The following is a 15,133-nucleotide window of genomic DNA, read 5'->3' as shown; positions in this document are numbered from 1 at the left end:
TTCACTCATGCTGCCAAACATAACCTCGTAAAACTGACCATCCTACCGATCCTCGACTTTGGCAATGTCATTTACAAAATAGCCTCCAACACTCTACTCAACAAATTGGATGCAGTCTATCACAGTGCCATCTGTTTTGTCACCAAAGCCCCATATACTACCCACCACTGCGACCTGTACGCTCTCGTTGGCTGGCCCTCGCTTCATACTCGCCGCCAAACCCACTGGCTCCAGGTCATCTACAAGTCTTGGCTAGGTAAAGCCCGCCTTATCTCAGCTCACTGGTCACCATAGCAGCAACAACCCATAGCACGCGCTCCAGCAGGTATATCTCACTGGTCACCCCCAAAGCCAATTCTTCCTTTGGCCGCCTTTGCTTACAGTTCTTTGCTGCCAATGACTGGAACGAACTGCAAAAATCACTGAAGCTGGAGACTCATATCTCCCTCACTAGCTTTAAGCACCAGCTGTCAGAGCAGCTTACAGATCACTGCACTTGTACTGTACATAGCCCATCTGTAAATAGCCCATCCAACTACCTCATCCCCATACTGTATTTATTTATTTATCTTGCTCCTTTGCACTCCAGTATCTCTACTTGCACATTCATCTTCTGCACATCTACCATTCCAGTGTTTAATTGCTAAATTGTAATTACTTCGCTACCATGGCCCATTTATTGCCTTACCTCCCTTATCCTACCTCATTTGCACACACTGTATATATATTTTTTTCTACTGTATTATTGACTGTATGTTTGTTTATTCCATGTGTAACTCTGTGTTGTTGTATGTGTCGAACTGCTTTGCTTTATCTTGGCCAGGTCGCAGTTGTAAATGAGAACTTGTTCTCAACTAGCCTACCTGGTTAAATAAAGGTGAAATAAAAAAAGGCCTACAGTGCCTTCAAGAATTTTCACACCACTTGAGTTTTTACACATTTTGTTGTGTTACAGCCTGAATTTAAAAAAGATTAAATTGAAAAATAATTTTCATTGGCCTACATACAATGCACCATAATGCCAAAGTGGAGATATGTTTTTCGAAATGTTTAAATAAAAATGAAAAGCTGAAATGTCTTGAGTCAATAATTATTCAACCCTTTTGTTATGGCAAGCCAAAATAAGTTCAGGAGTAAACATTTGCTTAACAAGTCACATAATAAGTTGCATGGACTCTCTCTGTGTGCAATAATAGTGTTTAACATGATTTTTGCATGACTAACTTATCTCTGTACCCACACATGCCATTTTCTGTAAGGTCCCTCAGAGTATTTTGCATCGATCGTTGACAAAAAAATAACAATACTCCATAATGACAAAGCAAAATCAGGTTTATAGAAATGTTTGCAAATGTATTAAAAATAAAAAAACTGAAAAACCTTATTTAAATAAGTATACAGACCCTTTGCTATGAGACTCAAAATGCAAATAGTCCAGGTAGCCATTTGATTAGCTGTTCAGGAGTCTTATGGCTTTGGGGTAGAAGCTGTTTAGAAGCCTCTTGGACCTAGATTTGGCGCTCCGGTACCACTTGCGTGCGGTAGCAGAGAGAACAGTCTATGAATAGGGTGGCTGGAGTCTTTGACAATTTTTATGGCTTTCCTCTGACACCACCTGGTATAGAGGTCCTGGATGGCAGGGAGCTTGACCCCAGTGATGTATTGGGCCATTCGCACTACCCTCACTAGAGACTTGTGGTCGGAGGCCGAGCAGTTGCCATACCAGGCAGTTATGCAACCAGTCAGGGTGCTCTCGATGGTGCAGCTGGAGAACCTTTTGAGGATCTGAGGACCCATGCCAAATATTTTCAGTCTCCTGAGGGGGAATAGATTTTGTTGTGCCCTCTTCATGACTGTCTTGGTGTCACGTCCTGGCCAGAATAAGGATTAATTTTTATTGTAGTTTGGTCAGGACGTGGCAGAGGGTATTTGGTTTATGTGGTTCGGGGTGGTGTGTTTGTTGTAGGGGATTTGATTTATGTATTCCGGGGTTTTTTGGGCACTGTTCCTTGTTTATGTATTTCTATGTTGATCTAGCTGGTTGTATGTCTATGTTTGGTTAATTGGGGTTGGGACTCTCAATTGAAGGCAGGTGTTGTCTATTTGCCTTTGATTGAGAGTCCCATATAGTAGGGTGTGTTTGTCTTTTGTGGGAGATTGTTTGTGAGCACTGCGTTATTGAGCCTGCTACACTGTTGTGAGTATTGTTTTGTTTTTCCTGTGGATGCTTTTTGTTTTTCCCCATTAAAAGAATGAGTACCCACAACTCTGCTGCATTTTGGTCCTCCTCTCTGCAACACCACGACATAATTCGTGACACTTGGTGTGCTTGGACCATGTTAGTTTGTTGGTGATGTGGACACCAAGGAACTTGAAGCTCTCAACCTGCTCCACTGCAGGATGAGAATGGGGGCGTGCTCGGTCCTCTTTTTCCTGTAGTCCACAATCATCTCCTTTATCTTGATCACGTTGAGGGAGAGGTTGTTGTCCTGGCACCACATGGCCAAGTCTCTGACCTCCTCCCTATAGGCTGTCTCATGGTTGTCGGTGATCAGGCCTACCACTGTTGTGTCGTCGGCAAATTTAATTATGGTGTTGGAGTCGTGCCTGGCCTTGCAGTCATGAGTGAACAGGGAGTACAGGAGGGGACTGAGCATGCACCCCTGAGGGGCCTCTGTGTTGAGGATCAGCTTGGTGGATGGTTGTTACCTTCCCTTACCAGCTGTGGGCGGCTCGTCAGGAAGTCCAGGATCCAGTTGCAGAAAGAGGTGTTTAGTCCCAGGGTCCTTATCTTATTGATGAGCTCTGAGGGCACCATGGTGTTGAATGCTGAGCTGTAGCCAATGAATAGCATACTCACATAGGTGTTCCTTTTGTCCAGGTGGGAAAGGGCAGTGTGGAGTGCAATAGAGATCGCATCATCTGTGGATCTGTTGGGGCGGTATGCAAATTGGAGTGGGTCTAGGGTTTCTGGGATAACGGTATTGATGTGAGCCATGACCAGAATTTCAAAGCACTTCATGGCTACAGAAGTGAGTGCTATGGGTCGGTAGTCATTTAGGCAGGTTAGTTTAGTGTTCTTGGGCACAGGTACTATGGAGGTCTGCTTAAAACATGTTGGGATTACAGACTCGGACAGGGAGAGGTTGAAAATGTCAGTGAAGACACTTGCCAGTTGGTCAGCGCATGCTCTCAGTACACGTCCTGGTAATCCGCCTGGCCCTGCGGCCTTGTGAATGTTGACTTTTTTTAAAGGTCTTACTCACATCGGCTGTGGAGAGCGTGATCACTAGGGATGGGTACTGAAACCCGGTATTAAACGGGCCCCGGGTTAAATTATGAAAGACTGTAGTATTGATAAGCTCCGATGTTATCGGTTCTGCTTTCGGTACTGGAGAAATTAAGAAAATACATTTCCTATTTATTATTGCTACATTAACGTTATCACATTTTATCTCACCAACCGTTTCTAATTTGCAATGAGATGAAGACATTCATCTATGATGCATTTTCACTATTCCTAATCCAGAAGAGAGATCTCTTTCGCACGGAGCCGGTGTCTCACACGCTACAGCACACACACAAGAAATACCCTGCCCTGAATTAGTGATGATGGCAGAGAGAACTAAACGTTCAAAAGTGTGGTTACACTTCACCAGAGTCGATGCTGACGATGCTCCGTTGCCACAAGTGCAACAAGACTTTTGCTTGTAAGGGCGGAAACACGAGCAATCTGTCCAAACGTCTATTGAAAGTGCATCATGTACAGGCAGAGAAATGCACAGTTTTCGACTGCCTAGCTCGTAGTTCATCTCTTGTTGCCCGATCTACGTTAGGTATGTATGCTAGCAGCCTAGAGCCCACACACTGGAGTTAACTAAATAATGCAAACATTTGTTCATGATCAATAGTAACCATTAGCCAGCTGATTGTTTAGCTATGGGTGCGTTCATAAATTCAATCATCCATTTAAGATTTTGCAACTTTTTTGGTAAAGTTGCAGCTACAATGAACCAACCCACTCCTCCCTCTAATACAGCTGGTCCAAGCCAAAGACCAGCCCAAAGCCCCTTCACGCTGGCAGCTAGTGGGAGGATGACTGAGGAGAGGGTGAATGAGTGACACCTAGCTGTGACCAAGTTCATAGTGAAAGGCCTACACCCCTTTGCATCAGTGGAGTCCAAGGGCTTTAGGTAACAGTCTGTCAGTATATATTGAGTTGTATTCATGTTTAGGATATAGTAGTATAAAAGGGTTGTATGTTAGTCCCATCACTCCACAATACAATACACAACAACACAATAATTCAATAATGATAATTCACCACATGAAAACTATATTTTTTTTATCGTAGGGAGATGAGCAAGGCTGTAACGGATCCCTCCGGAACTTTCATTACGCACACCTGTCCCTTAATCCCACTGATTAGTACTGGTTTAAGTGTGCCCTTTGGTTTCCATTGGGCTGTCCATTATTGTTACAATGTCCGTTGGTTCGTGTGAGTACCTGTGCTGTGTGTTTTGGTCTTTCGTGCCCTTGTGGATTGCACAGATGATTACGGGTCTCGTCCCGTGGGTTAATCATTGTGTGCGTGTTTTATTTATTTGAGGTACTCCTCACTCTTTTTTGGGGGTTTCAACCCTGTGTTTTTGTATAGTGTTTGTTTGGTCTTCGCCTTTACACGACACGCCGTAATCGTACCTCAGTGACACTTTAACATTTCATTCCTACCTAGAAAAGGCCAATGTGATCACTGAGTTAAAGGACGTGCCAAAGATAGCCATCACATCAGGCGGGTGGACCAGCGCTCTGTCAGGACCACTATCTCACTGTTACAGTGCACTACACAAGCCAGGGCAGTGTAAAACAGAAGGTCCTTCACACCAGGGCAGTGTACAAATCGCAAACTGGCGAAGTTGTGGCAGAGGAGATCTCAGACATTCTGGAAGAGTTTGAGATCGAGCCGAGCAAGGTTGTAGCTGTGACTGTTGATAATGCTGGCAATATGGATGTTGCCATCAAGAGGCTACACATCCTAAAAATTGGATGCTTTGCAAACACATTGAATGTGGCAGCACAGAAAATCTACCAAATGACTTCCATTGATAAATGGGCAGCCCGAATCAGAGCAGTGGTCGTGTGGTTTAAGAGATGCTCGGTGTCCAGACAGAATCAGAGCAGTGGTCGTGTGGTTTAAGAGATGCTCGGTGTCCAAAACAGTCTTGAAGGAAAAGCAGCAGCTCCTTGGTAAGAAGCCAGTTCAATCTATTAAAGCATTATTTTGAAATTCCCACATTTAACAATTTAATTCAATATTCAAGTGTGCGGTATTTAAATGTATGTTGTTTTTTGTTGTTTCAGGCCTTCCACAACACTCACTCATCCTTGATGTCGAGACCAGATGGAACGCGCTCTATCTAATGACAGAGAGATTCATGGAGCCGTATCCAGCGATCCAAGCAGCAGCCCTGTCGACAGATCAAACCCATCCTCCACAAACTGGAAGAGCACTTCACTGTGAAGCATGAAGATACAACGTTTGTGGCAACCATCAAAGAGAAGGTGTGGGAGAACCTCTCCGAGCGCTATCAGGATGAGGACATTCAAGCCTTCCTGCATGAGGCCACAGCAATGGACCCCAGATTTAAAGGGAGGCCGGTGAGTGACGCCACCTGGGACAGGCTGAACAAGACAACTGTTGAGGCCAATGTGACAGAGGCAACACCAGGGCTGTCAGAGGAGCCGTAGCAGACAGACACACAGCACCAGCAACAGGAGGAAGAATCTGAAGGAGTGGGAGAGGAAATGGAGGAGACAGTCCCTCCATTGTACAAAACAAGGAGTGCCTTGGAGGAGCTGTTCTCAGAGGAGGACAGAGAGTTGAGGTTGACGATCCAACAGGACACCTCGTCCCTCACCCTCAGCGAACATGTTGACCTAGAGGTCGAGCTCTACAAAGGCCTGCCTCTCATCCCCATGGCTGAAGAGCCGCGGATTTAGTGGTGGTGGGAGAAGAGAGCTACTCTGCCCCTCCTCACAAACATTGCAACAAGCTACCTCTGTGCTCTAGCCTACACCCCTTGCAGGAGGGCATTTTCAACTGCAGGGAACACAATAAGCCAGGAGAGGTCCCGACTTCTGCCAGAGAAGGCAAATATGTTTATCTTTCTCCAGAAGAACTGCTAAGAACTGTTAGTCCTTTGCAGCCTACCTGCATGCCCCACCCGTGTTGCTCTATACCACTGGCTTATCTTCTGCAGTCTACCTGCATTCCCCACCCGTGTTGCTCTGTACCACTGTCTTTTCTTTTGCAGGAAAATATTGTTTATTTAATTTGTTTTACAATTCCATCATCACAACATTACGGTCTATAATAGTGATTTGTTCAAAACATTGCTGTTTCTTTTGCTGTAAATAAATGTTTATTTTATTTAACATTTCAGAAAATAAAACAACGTTAATTCTGTTCTTAATTTGCTTTTTGTTTTTCTCGTAAAAAATAACAAAAAGAACCGATAAGAATACCGTTAAAGTACAGATTGATAAGCAGTATCGGTAAGAGTAGCAATACCGTTAAAATCTTAATGATACCCATCCCTAGTGATCACACAGTCTTCCGGAACAGCTGGTGCTCTCATGCATGTTTCAGTGCCATTTGCCTCGAAGAGAGCATAGAAGTAGTTTAGCTCATCTAGTATTGTAGGCTCGTGTCACTGGACAGCTCTTTGCTTCCCTTTGTAGTCTGTAATGGTTTGCAAGCCCTGCCACATCCAACGAGCATCAGAGCGGTGTAGTACAATTCAATCTTAGTCCTGTATTGATGTTTTGCCTGTTTGATGGTTCGTCGGAAGGCATAGCGGGATGTGTTATAAGCTTCCGGGTTAGAGCAAACCAAGTCATGAGGTCGAAGGAATTGTCCGTACAGCTCCGAGACAAGATTGTGTCGAGGCACAGATCTAGGGAAGGGTACCAAAACATTTCTGCAGCATTGAAGATCCCCAAGAACACAGTGGTCTCCATCATTATTAAATGGAAGAAGTTTGGAACCACCAAGACACTTCCTAGAGCTGGCCATCCGGGGAGAGGGGCCTCGGTCAGGGAGGTGACCAAGAACCCGATGGTCACATTGACAGAGCTCCAGAGTTCCTCTGTGGAGATGGGAGAACCTACCAGAAGGACAACCATCTCTGCAGCACTCCACCAATCAGGCCTTTATGGTAGACTGGCCAGATGGAAGCCACTCCTCAGTAAAAGGCACATGACAGTTCACTTGGAGTTTGCCAAAAGGCACCTAAAGACTCTCAGACCATGAGAAATAAGATTCTCTAGTCTGATGAAACCAAGATTGAACTCTTTGGCCTAAATGCCAAGCGGCACATCTGGAGGAAACCTGGCACCATCTGTATGGTGAAGCATGATGGTAGCAGCATCATGCTGTGGGATGTTTTTCAGCAGCAGGGACTGGGAGACTAGTCAGGATTGAGGGAAAGATGAATGGAGCAAAGTACAGAGAGATTGTTGATGAAAACCTGCTCCAGAGCAATCAGGACCTCAGACTGGGGTGAAGGTTCACCTTCCAACAGGACAATGACCCAAACACACAGCAAAGACAACGCAGGAGTGGCTTCGGAAAACAAATCTCTGAATGTCCTTGAGTGGCCCAGCCAGAGCCCAGACTTGAACCCGATCGAACATGGAGAGACCTTAAAATAGCTGTGCAGCAACACTCCCCATAAAAACTGATAGATCTTGAGAGGATCGGCAGAGAAGAATGGGAGAAAATCACAAATACAGGTGTGCCAAGCTTGTCGTGTCATACCCAAGAAGACTCAATGCTGTAATCAGTGCTAAAGGTGCATCAACAAAGTACTGAGTAAAATATCTGAATACTTATGTAAATGTGATATATTTATGTTATTTTTTTAGTTTTTATAAATTAGCAAAAATATCTAAAAACCTGTTTTTGCTTTGTCATTATGGGGTATTGTGTGTAAAATGATGAGGGGAAAAAAACTATTTCATACATTTTAGAATAAGGCTGTAATGTAACAAAATGTGGAAAAGGTCAAGGGATCTGAATACTTGCCGAAGGCACAAAAATAAGTTGACACCCCTTGAAATTAGTGGATTTGGCTATTTCAGTAACACCCGTTGCTGACAGGTGTATAAAAATGAGCACACAGACATGCAATCTCCATAGACAAACATTGGCAGTAGAATCGCCTTACTGAAGAGCTGAGTGACTTTCAACAAGGCACCACCATAGGATGCCACCTTTCCAACAAGTCCGTTTGACAGATTTCTGTCCTGCAAGAGCTGCCCCGGTCAACTATAAGTGCTGTTATTGTGAAGTGGAAACTTCTAGGGGCAGCAATGGCTCAGCTGCGTAGTGGTATGCCACACAAGCTCACAGAAGGGAACTGCCGAGTGCTGAAGCACGCAGCTCATAAAAATTGTCTGTCCTCGGTTGCAACACTCTCAACCCCATCGCCTGGCCTAATTGCCCAACATCAGTGCCCGACCTCACTAATGCTCTTTTGGCTGAATGGAAGCAAGTCCCCGCAGCAATGTTCCAACGTCTAGTGGAAAGCCTTCCCAGAAGAGTGGAGGCTGTTATAGCAGCAATGTTCCAACATCTAGTGGAAAGCCTTCCCAGAAGAGTGGAGGCTGTTATATCAGCAAAACGGGGACCAACTCCATATTAATGCCCATGATTTTGGAATGAGATGTTCGACGAGCAGGTGTCCACATACTGTTGGTCTTGTAGTGTATGATTTACATTTTTGTGAGTGTATGGAGGCATGTTTAATTCGACATTATAAAGAAAAACTTTAATAAACAATGGCAACGCTGCCATGTTGATCTGAGCCTTGCTGTTGGAAAACCACATTAGTGTCCAACTTTCGGCTGTCGCAGATGTACCTTCCACGAATTCACTTTAGTCTACAGTCGGTTGCTTTCGCCTTACCACACAAACGCGCCCACAGACACGCAGTCTAATTAGCGATGTAGTCTTATTATTTTCATCATCACGGCAAACATTGGCTAAGCAGGAGGCAGACACTGTTGTCATGTTATTTTTCAGCAACTCTGACTAGTGGCTACATGGCAGCAACTACAAAGATTACAAAGAGACCTACATCATCACACAAAACGAAGATTGCATTGGAGCAAAAACAATGTGTAGAGACCGCGCCCTGCTTGTTTAACGGCAATATCCGTTATAGCAGACAGAGAAGGTTGTAGCCTTCAAAATGCTTGAATGTTCGTTCATATCGCTGCAGGGTTTTTATTTCAGCTGTTCAGAAATATGATTCAAATACATAGGCTAGTGGTTCAGAAGAGGGTGAGTAAAGAGAGAAATGTTTAGGGAGGTGTGGAGTGTGAGCGGCAGCTACATAGAAAAAAAAATTGGGCGTAAAATAACACATGCGCATAACTTGATCTATAGTTTTGAGAAATATATTTCTAGAGGGGCGGGACGGGGGCGAAAACGCCGTATTCCCAGCAATGACCTTAATAAAATGCTAACTCCATGACAGTGCAGTACTGCTAACCATTTTTATTTGTCAAATGTTTATTTGATCATTTTATAAACACATATCACAGACAAGGTGCAGACATAAAATCATTGAGGATGACACATAAAGATGGTGGTCAGACGTTGTTGTTAGGTGTCCTCACCTTTCAATTTATATAAACTTTCTCAATAAGACGTCAAATATTGCCAGATGTCGTGGTTGCTCCTCCAGGTTGTGTAGTCTAGAACCTGTGCATTTTGTTTCTTGGCTGTATCTCCTCAGAGCAGATGTCCTGTTTCCAGCAGGGTTAGGCCTGGCCAGAAGAAATGGACTCTGGGAGGTTTTACATTTGACATTATAATTTTAATCATTTAGCAGACCCTCTTATCCAGAGCGAGTTACAGGTGCAATTAGGGTGAAGTGCCTTGCTCAAGGGCACATCGGCAGATTTTTCACCTTGTCGGCTCGTTGATTTGAACCAGCAACCTTTCGGTTACTGGCCAAACGCGCTTAACCACTACCTGCTACCTGCCTTACCTGTGTAGAATTAGCATTATTTGGTTAATATAGTGGGGGCCTCGAGGAAAAAAATGGTCCGGTTTTGGGGGCCTTAAGGTAAAAAGGAAATTAAAAACGCCTGGGCCTATTTTTCACCCCAGTCCAGCCCTGCTGGCCAGCATAACCAGGACAGAGGCTTCTATATCTACCATACTGTTGTGACCCCCCCCATCTATCTGACGACTCACACTGAATTCTTCCTCTGCTCTATCGTTCACTACAAGCTTCAGCTTGAGACTGCCATCATTGAAGTTGTTTGTGGTGATGTCAAAATGAGGAGTGTTGTACAAAACAAAGTCATCAGCGATTGGATCATCTCTAACCAATCAGAGTATCAAAGCCAATGACGAATTTTCTAAACAGCGCTTTACCCACGTGTGTCCTGACTCTGGCCCAACCCATCAGTTTCTGGGACCAATCAGATGGTCTAGAATGGATTTCCATTCTAGAAATGGTTAGGGAGGTACTCATATCCAGATTCATTGTCATTGAAGAAACTAACTTCTGTGGCGTAGCGTTTGGCCGTAGCAAGGAGTTTGGGTAGCCAGGCAACCATCTATCACCCCTAGAGACAGAGAAACCATACTGCTGTGAACTCTCACTCTGCCAAACTCAAAGCACCGTCTACCACCCTTTAGAGACAGAGAAACCATACTGCTGTGAACTCTCACTATGCCAAACCCAAAGCACCGTCTACCACCCTTTAGAGACAGAGAAACCATACTGCTGTGAACTCTCACTCTGCCAAACCCAAAGCACCATCTACCACCCTTTAGAGACAGAGAAACCATACTGCTGTGAACTCACACTCTGCCAAACCCAAAGCACCGTCTACCACCCTTTAGAGACAGAGAAACCATACTGCTGTGAACTCACACTCTGCCAAACCCAAAGCACCGTCTACCACCCTTTAGAGACAGAGAAACCATACTGCTGTGAACTCACACTCTGCCAAACCCAAAGCACCGTCTACCACCCTTTAGAGACAGAGAAACCATACTGCTGTGAACTCTCACTCTGCCAAACCCAAAGCACCGTCTACCACCCTTTAGAGACAGAGAAACCATACTGCTGTGAACTCTCACTATGCCAAACCCAAAGCACCGTCTACCACCCTTTAGAGACAGAGAAACCATACTGCTGTGAACTCTCACTCTGCCAAACCCAAAGCACCATCTACCACCCTTTAGAGACAGAGAAACCATACTGCTGTGAACTCTCACTCTGCCAAACCCAAAGCACCATCTACCACCCTTTAGAGACAGAGAAACCATACTGCTGTGAACTCACACTCTGCCAAACCCAAAGCACCGTCTACCACCCTTTAGAGACAGAGAAACCATACTGCTGTGAACTCTCACTCTGCCAAACCCAAAGCACCGTCTACCACCCTTTAGAGACAGAGAAACCATACTGCTGTGTGAAGACAGATGAGAAAAAGCCATAAAACTGATGACTGGGTGGTTTGGGTATATGGGTATGGAACTTTAATGACAAACAACAATGTTATCTTTTCTCCTCAGAGCTTATAACAATTGCACAAATCATCAAGCTAGTTTGTTTGGTGCTGGTTCCTGAATTTGACGTCTTAATTTGCAGGGAGATATGATGTGTATGCATGGCGGTAGAGATCATTGCATTCTAAATGGCACCCTTTTCCCCTATTTAGTGCACTACTTTTGATCATGGCCCATACGGCTTTGGTTAAAAAAAAGTAGTGCACTACGTAGGGAATAGGGTGCCATTTGGGACACATTCTTGCTCTTTAGCATTTTGCTCGGGAGAGTTCTAAATTGAATACAAGGATGCCACATTAGTAGCCAGGGGCACCACAGGATCCTATAAAGATGTGATAATGAACAAAGACATTGGTTTACAAAATAAGGAATTGTGTCTGATTTGATGTCTGCTGTAGGAATGTGACCGGAGAAGTAGAGGCCATAGAGGCTTTCTCTATGAGGATGGTATATTCAGTATGGTTGTGAACAATAGTTAGACAAAAGTATCTTGTGAATAGTCAATCCAATACAAGAATAATAGGTATTCCAAAAAAATATAATTTAAGTATGGTGTAATTATCAATACATAATTAAAAAATATATATATATTTAACCTTTATTTAACTAGGCAAGTGATTTAAAAACAAATTCTTATTTACAATGACGGCCTTCTCCGGCCAAACCCGGACAACGCTGGGTCAATTGTGCGCCGCCCAGCGGGACTCCCAATCACGGCTGGTATGTAACGGTAAAAAATAATAATTACTGCCCTTTTAAGAGTACATCCATACGGTAGGCATCTACATTCTAACCCTAACCCTTTTAAGAGGATACATCCATACGGTAGGCATCTACATTGTAACCCTAACCCCTTTAAGAGGAAAAAATTATCCTCAGCAATCTACACACAATACCCATAATGACAAAGCGAAAACAGGTTTTTAGAAATTTTTGCAAATGTATTAAAAATGAAAAATAGAAATACCCTATTTACATAAGTATTCAGACCCTTTGCTACAGTATGAGACTGAAAATTTAGCTCAGGTGCATCCTGTTTCCATTGATCATCCTTGAGATGTTTCTACAACTTGATTGGAGTCAACCTGTGGTAAATTCAATTGATTGGACATGATTTGGAAAGGCACACACCTAACTATATAAGGTCCCACAGTTGACAGTGCATGTCAGAGCAAAAACCAGGCCATGCGGTCAAAGGAATTGTCCGTAGAGCTCCGAGACAGGATTATGTCAAGGCACAAATCTGGGGAAGGGTACCAAAACATTTCTGCAGCATTGAAGGTCCCCAAGAACACAGTGGCCTTCTTCATTATTAAATGGAAGAAGTTTGGAACCACCAAAACTCTTCCTAGAGCTGGCCGCCCAGCCAAACTCAGCAATCGGGGGAGAAGGGCCTCGGTCAGGGAGGTGAAGATGGGAGAACCTTCCAGAAGGACAACCATCTCTGCATCACTCCACCAATCAGGCCTTTATGGTAGTGGCTAGATGGAAGTCACTCCTCAGTAAAAGGCACATGACAGCCCGCTCTGAGTTTTCCAAAAGGCACCTAAAGACTCTCAGATCATGAGAAACAAGATTCTCTGGTCTGATGAAACTAAGATTGAACTCTTTGGCCTGAATGCCAAGCGTCATGTCTGGAGGAAATCTGGCACCATCCCTGTTGGTGGCAGCATCATGCTGTGGGGATGATTTTCAGCGGCAGGGACTGGGAGACTAGTCAGGATCGAGGCAAAGATGAATGAAGCAAAGTACAGAGAGATCCTTAATGAAAACCTGCTCCAGAGCACTCAGGACCTCAGACTGGGGCAAAGTTTCACCTTCCAACAGGACAATGACCCTAAGCACACAGCCAAGACAACACAGGAGTGGCTTCGGGACAAGTCTCTGACTGTCCTTGAGTGGACCAGCCAGAGTCCAGACTGGAACCTGATGGAACATCTCTGGAGAGACCTGAAAATAGCTGTGCAGCAACGTTCCCCATCCAAACTGACAGAGCTTGAGTGGATCTGCAAAGAAAAATGGGAGAAACTCCCCAAATACAAGAAGACTTGTGGCTGTAATCGCTGCCAAAGGTGCTTCAACAAAGTACTGAGTAAAGGGTCTGAATACTTATGTTCTGTGGCAAGACAAAGTATGTGAACCCTTTGGAATTACCTGGATTTCTACATAAATTGGTCATCAAATTTGATCTGATCTTCATCTAAGTCACAACAATAGACAAACACAGTGTGCTTAAACTAATAAATGATCGTATTTTTCTATATTGAATACATCATTTAAACATTCACAGTGTAGGTTGGAACAAGTAGGTGAACCCCTAGGCTAATGACTTCTCCAAAAGCCAGGAGTCAGGAGTCAGGTAATCTGGAGTCCAATCAATGAGACGAGACTGGAGATGTTAGTTAGAGCTGCCTTGCCCTATAAAAAACACTAACAAACTTTGAGTTTTTTATTCAAAAGAAGCATTGCCTAATGTGAACCATGCCTCCAACAAAAGAGATCTCAGAAGACCTAAGATTAAGAATTGTTGACTTGCATAAAGCTGGAAAGGGTTACAAAAGCATCGCTAAAAGCCTTGATGTTCATCAGTCCACGGTAAGACAAATTGTCTATAAATGAAGAAAGTTCAGCACTGTTGCTACTCTCCCTAGTGGCCGTCCTGCAAAGATGACTGCAAGAGCACAGCGCCGAATGCTCAATGAGGTTAAGAAGAATCCTAGAGTGTCAGCTAAAGATTTACAGAAATCTTTGGAACATGCTAACATCTCTGTTGACGAGTCTACGATACGTAAAACACTAAACAAGAATGGTGTTCATGGGAGGACACCATGGAAGAAGCCACTACTGTCCAAAAAAAACATTGCTGCATATCTGAAGTTTGCAAAAGTGCACCTGGAAGTTCCACAGCACTACTGGCAAAATATTCTGTGGTTTGATGAAACTACAGTTGAGTTGTTTGGAAGGAACACACAACACTATGTGTGGAGAAAAAAAGGCACAGCACACCAACATCAAAACCTCATCCCAACTGTAAAGTATGGTGGAGGGAGCATCATGGTTTGAGGCTGCTTTGCTGCCTCAGGCCCTGGACAGATTGCTATTGCCGGCGGAAAAATGAATTCCCATGTTTATCAAGACATTTTGCAGGAGAACGTTAGGCTATCTGTCAGCCAATTGAAGCTTAACAGAAGTTGGGTGATGAAACAGGACAATGACCCAAAACACAGAAGTTTCTGTTTTCAACAGAAGAAAATACGCCTTCTGGAGTGGCCCAGTCAGAGTCCTGACCTCAACCCAATTGAGATGCTGTGGCATGACCTTAAGAGAGCGGTTCACACCAGACATCCCAAGAATATTGCTGAACTGAAACAGTTTGGTAAAGAGGAATGGTCCAAAATTCCTCCTGACTGTTGTGCAGGTCTGATACGCAACTACAGAAAACATTTGGTTGAGGTTATTGCTGCCAAAGGAGGGTCAATCAGTTATTAAATCCAAGGGTTCACATACTTTTTCCACCCTGCACTGTGAATGTTCATA

The sequence above is a fragment of the Salmo trutta genome, chromosome 27 (assembly GCF_901001165.1).
Source record: "Salmo trutta chromosome 27, fSalTru1.1, whole genome shotgun sequence".
Classification (NCBI taxonomy): domain Eukaryota; kingdom Metazoa; phylum Chordata; class Actinopteri; order Salmoniformes; family Salmonidae; genus Salmo; species Salmo trutta.
This window is presented reverse-complemented; position numbering follows the sequence as displayed.